At 42.4% G+C, this 5,894-nt stretch overlaps 1 pseudogene; it reads left to right on the top strand.

The window, feature by feature from the left end:
• Positions 1 to 2,195: 2,195 nt before the first annotated feature.
• On the top strand, positions 2,196 to 3,744 carry LOC122134283 (annotated as a pseudogene).
• Positions 3,745 to 5,894: the final 2,150 nt, after the last annotated feature.

Genomic DNA, 5,894 nt, shown 5'->3' with positions numbered 1-5,894 from the left:
AAGGGCCAGTAACTGGCAGAAGGATGGGGCAAGGAGCTACATCGTAAGCCTGCAAATATGAAGGGATCTGGCGGGCTTCGTGCTTCCATCTACAGGTAAGGCATGTGTTGCCGAGGAGAATAATGCAGCATCATTTGATCCATGTCACAGTAGTGGCTCTAGCGCCATCCGGCTTGAGGGACCAAACGTAAAAGGTATCTGTTCACTATAGTAGGTATAATGCTAGGTCCACTACCGAACTCCAGCAAGAAGTGTGTGACAGGAGACCGAATTAGCTTGTTCAATGGTTTATATCTTCAGGATGTGACTTTACATCATCCAGCGTTGTACAGTTCTTAAATTAACAGGAGTGGTAAATGTGGCTTTAGTCTGAAGTAAACAAATGAAATATCAAGAATCCATCTGTATACAGTAAACAACATTTATCTCATAGTATACATCTTTTCTATACATTAATATTAAATACTACACAAAAGAATGTAGTAGAATAAAACATGCATGTGAATAATGTGCGCATCACTTCTCCACATTCTGTATAAACTCCAACTACAATAATGCACTGATGACACATAATCAGATATGCTGTAGCAACTTGCTGGCCGCAATATGACAGATAAAGAAAGATAAATTAACTTATGTTCATGCAAGCACATTTACCACTCATTGAAATAGCGGCACAGAAAACAAAACCGAAACTGGAACCACTCTGACAGACTACTTGCGTCAGGCGCTCTGTACACACACACAGCTACTCTACATGCGTTGACAAGACTACCCTACAAAGAATAAGGAATTTAGTACAAAGGTTATTTCATTGACAATGTGACATTTAAAAAAAGATATTGAAAACTTCGTAATGTACCCAATTTTCTACGGTTTTCTCTTGTTTTAGAGAAAGCATGGTTAATAAATAATTTATTGTCTCTCCATTCTCTCTCCCTGCTCTGCTGTGCTCTTCTCTCCTCTGTCTCTTTCTGGTGTTTGATGTCCTCCCTGAGCAGCTCCACCAGCTTCCACTCACTCCTTCACCTGTCCCAGGACACTTGCTCTCCTGTGCTCTTCTCTCCTCTGTTTCTCTCTGTAGCTTGATGTCCTCTCTGAGCAGCTCCACCTCAGCTGCACTCACTCCCTCTCACCTGTCCCCAGGACATTTGCTCTCCTTGCCTCTTTCTCTCCCTCTCTCTCTCTGGTGTTTGATGTCCTCTCTGGAGCAGCTCCAGCAGCTTTCACTCACTCCCTCACCTGTCCCAGGACACTTGCAATCCCACGGGAGAGCAAATAAACCATGCCTGTTAACAACAACAGCACAATGAATTTCAACAAAAATGTGTCTATTAACTTTACTTTGTATTTTTAAGTCTTTTCCCAGCAGGCTCATTTTCCCCTGAATAGTACTTAAACAAAAGAAAATGAAAACACTTATGGGGAAAAAATTGGACAGTTTTGCAATCTTAACATTAGAAAATACTACACAGCAGGACATGCATACAAAATACTGAAGTACTAAAGTTTTGTTAAAACATTTGTAGATATATCTTGCATGACAGCACTACAAAAAAAAACACAGCAAAGGGGAAAGACTATTGCATTATATAGCAGTTGTTTTTATGGTCTGTAGGGTTTCTATTTAGGCAAAACCCTGGCACTGCTTACTTTTTCTGACGGAGCTTCTCCCGCACATGGCATGCAGGAAAAAATAAATAGGCTAACCGCTTACGCATTTAGTATTGCTCCCTCAATGGCACTAAAATATTGCACATATATTACTATTTAGATTCCTCGATTTATAAATTGTGCTCACGATTTAATAATTCCGTTCCCCTCAATTTATACGTGCGCACAATATAACCGTCGAGGAGCATAATAATATATATAAATGAGAGAACTAATAGTAATCGTGTGCACTGTCTGATGAGGAGCAATTAGTAAATAGATGCGCTGGTTATTTATTTTTTCTTGCATGTCATATCTTGAAGACTCCATTTACTTCAGTCTGGGACACAGCGTCGGAGAATCACTCTGCATAAAGCGCCAACTCATGCAGAATCTGGAGGGAATCATGAGGGTTAATGAAGATTGGGTGGGACTATCTTGAATTAGCTGAAACCTGTGGGAAGTATACAAAGATCAAAAGAACAGCATCTCCATTTTGTGCTAAGCTATTGAACAATGGCTGCAAGTTGGTGTTTGGTTCTAGATTTTGGCAGTGTGTGGTTTTCTGTCATGCTGTTTCACAGTGGAGCAATATGCCTCAGAAACCTCAAGCTCTGATAATCCGGCAAACTGACCAGCAGATTCAGCTTCAGAAGCCAGTTCAACAACAAACTAACCAGCAGTTTCAGCTTCAGAAGCCAGTTCAACAACAAACTAACCAGCAGTTTCAGCTTCAGCAGCCAGTTAGAGCCAACAAACTAGCCAGCGGTTTCCTCTTAACTCTAGAAGCCAGTTCAACAAACTAGCCAGCAGTTTCAGCTTCAGGAAGCCAGTCTCACACAGCAAACTAGCCAGCAGTTTCTACCAGCTTCAGAAGCCAATTCAACAAACTAACCAGCAGTTTCAGCCTTGAAGCCAGTTCGACAACAAACTAGCCAACAATTTCAGCTTACAGAAGCCCAGTTCAACAAGCTAGCCAGCAATTCTTTCAGCTTCAGAAGCCAGTTCAACAAACTACTAGCCAGCACCTTCAGCTTCAGAAGCCAGTTCAACAGGCTAGAAGCCAGCAGCTTCAGCTTCCAGAAGCCAGTTCGCCAACAAACCAACCACAGCAGTTTCAGCACATCAGAAGCCAGTGGTGCAGGCAGAGCCCCTTATGATAAATGTGCTTGCAGCTGATTATGAGCAGATCCAATGTGGACCACCTGTGATCAATGGTGCTGAGTGTTGAAGCTATCAACTGCTGCTTTAATGGACAGCAGTGTTACTATGGGAGGGCAGGTAAGTGTTCTCAATCTTATTCCTATTCTTAATCTGATTCCTCAGCATTAATCTGCTCTTGTACCTTGTTCTAGTGACGGTCCAGTGTATTAGAGATGGTCAGTTTGTGGTAGTGGTGTCTAGAGATGTTACTCTGCCTCGACTGGAGTCTGGATTCGGTTGATCTACTGGGTGGAAACAACCCACCTTGTGCTCCCTCTGGAGTCCACACCTTCCTTTGCTATATATCAATTCCCTGTGACCGCATGTGGCACAAGCGTGATGGTGAGCAGCTGCTTCTGGTTTTATTGTTGCTTATGATGGAATGGATGCTGACACTGTTCCTTTTCACAGGAGGACAGTGGATATGTGGTGTATGAAAACCGAATGACCTCATCATATGAAGTGGGGATTGGACCATATGGTTCCATCACAAGGGACAGTCCATTTTGAGTAGGTGTGATCTATGATTTGGTGTGAATGTTAATCCCTGACAAATGCTACAAGCTCACTTCCTGTTGTCCAGGTTTCTCTCTTCCAGTGTAGGTACTCTGGAACTTCTGTGGAAGCTATGGTTGTGGAGGTCAAACTCTGTTCCTCACCTCCCACAGTAGCTGCTCCCTGGACCCGCAGGTTGAGCTTAGACCTGGCCATGGCCAATGTGTCAACCAAAGGCTGTGCGAGGTCAGGTCTTGTCCTATCTTCCTAAGCCTTTCAAACTTGATTCTGCTTAAAACCATTGTTTCCTCAGGGATAGCCTTAACACAATCCTACTACAGTGGTGCTGATATCCCGTCACAAAGTTCTGCGGGGAGCCTGGTGGTATGTTGATAGGGTCCGCATAATATAGAGACGCCCCAACATTTCCTTATGCTGGACATTGTTGGGTGACCTTCAACCCCCCCATCCACTCGTCTCCCCAGTGGGACCCTTCTGGTCGATGGGTGGATTGTCACATCAATTATATTAATCTTAATTTAGTCTGCTGGGGACACCTTCGAACCCCTCTTGTCTTACCAAGATGGCCCCTTTCAAGGATGACCGTATACCTGACCACACTGGTTCCAGTGACTGGATCATCTGGTCTTTTCAGTTCCAAACCCACATACAAGCGCTTTGTTGTGAACGAATGTTCACATTTGTAGTATCCAGCCTCACTGGCTGCTCTGGCAGTGAAACTGTATGCCCCCCTTTCCTTGAACCTTTTAATTTACAACACAGTGGACTTCTACCGACTTACATGCCTCTTTCTTCCATCATATCTTCATCCACTGCAGTAACAGAGTGTGCTATCCATCTTGGGCTCTTTGTGGAGCAAAGCTGCAACCAGGAAAACGTGAGATTTTTTTGTCTTTTTTTTGTCTCTTGACAAGAGGAACTGCACGCTTTTAAGTGGCACTCACTTCTAACATTTCTTTCAGGAAGAGACACTCATATCAAGGCTGGTCTCGGGTCCAGACTGTGGCTTCTAGTGGAGAAGTTTACTTATCTATATCATGTAAATCTAGTATTTTTAATAAACTTTACACAACCCTGAGGTATGTCTACTGGTATTGCTTTGCTTCTGCAGAATCTGGTATTGCTTTGCTTCTGCAGAATCTGGTATTGCATGTCTTCCCAGTTTTATCCACACTAATTAACCCATGTTTCCACAACTTTTGTAACTGTCATGCATTCTGAGTTCCAGGCCTTCTGTACAAGCCATGATCTATCCATCCTCCAGTTGCTGAACCTGGGGTTTCATATTTTAACTTTTTGGTTTAACATTTTGCTTGGGAGACAGTGTGGTGGTTTGGCTGTCTTGCTCAAGGGCAACTTGCAGCTTCGTGGGTATTGAGAGGATAACTGCCAATTCTTCGTGGGTACCTCCGAGACCTTAAATCATGACCCTTTGGGTTCTTAGTCTTACTCCTTAACCATTAGGCTAAGTACTCACCACCATAACTTGTAGGTCAGTTGGAGACGCATTCTGTCAAGTCCTACCTAGTACTATCTGCTTAAATTCGGACAAGGTTAGTTTTGTAAGCCTGTGGTCAGTTGCTGGCCTAATGGTTTGGAGTTCTGACTTGTAACCTAAGGTTGCAGGTTTAATAGTTTAATACCAGTAGGTTAGGGATTAAGTGAAGTAGGTCCTCTTCCCCTTTCAATACACGCATTTGCTCCATGGGCACCACAGTGACTGTATCTGCCATACTGTTTCTTGGGTGTTGTTCACTGTCTCGTCCGATGTACTGTCATAAACTGCAGATGGACGAATGTTTTACGTGTATTGGGTTCCCATACCTCTGCTTTGGGCTGTAGAGGTGCAAAAGTGTTTGGTTTCTAAAATCTTACTTTGGGGTGTGTTTTTTTTTGTTGTATCATTTTTTTTTCCTACCAAACTTCAGACAAAAGTGCAAGTAAAATAGTTCCTTAGCATGTTTAACTGAGGGGAAAAAATCTGGTGGAGCAAATCCTTCTGACAAACAATACATGTAATTCAATAAATGTGAGTCATTTTATTTCTTGAGTGAAGGGCTAACCTGCACCCTGGCAAATAAAATTTTGGGCTATACCGACGGCAGTGGTGAAAAAAGTAATTAAACAAAAACAAAACACAAAAAAAACACAAGTACTATTGCTGCCTAATTGAATAAATTTACTTAAGACTGCAATACTAAATGACTCCTCAAGAGGTACGTTGTGGCTGAAAAAAAAACTACAAGTTACCAAAGTACTTTTTAACCCACAATGAGATTGTGAAACATTATGGAGCAGGGTTAAACCAAATCCAAACATATGTACTGTAATGTCGTGTTTCACAAGGGAGACCATAGAGAAATTCCTTATGGAGCCAATGCATCAGATTTCACTACAGCTAATACTAACATGCAGATGAGAGACGCTTGACGAAACGTGGAAGACAAACACATTTGTACTGCCATCCGAATATATGGACATGTGGCTTGTATTCACAAGGTAGTAGGAATTTTAAAACAGCG

This window comes from Cyprinus carpio, chromosome A13, assembly GCF_018340385.1.
Source record: "Cyprinus carpio isolate SPL01 chromosome A13, ASM1834038v1, whole genome shotgun sequence".
NCBI classification, from domain to species: Eukaryota; Metazoa; Chordata; class Actinopteri; order Cypriniformes; family Cyprinidae; genus Cyprinus; species Cyprinus carpio.
The sequence above is the reverse complement of the archived record's forward strand: the minus strand, read 5'-3'. Positions and strand labels throughout refer to the sequence as shown.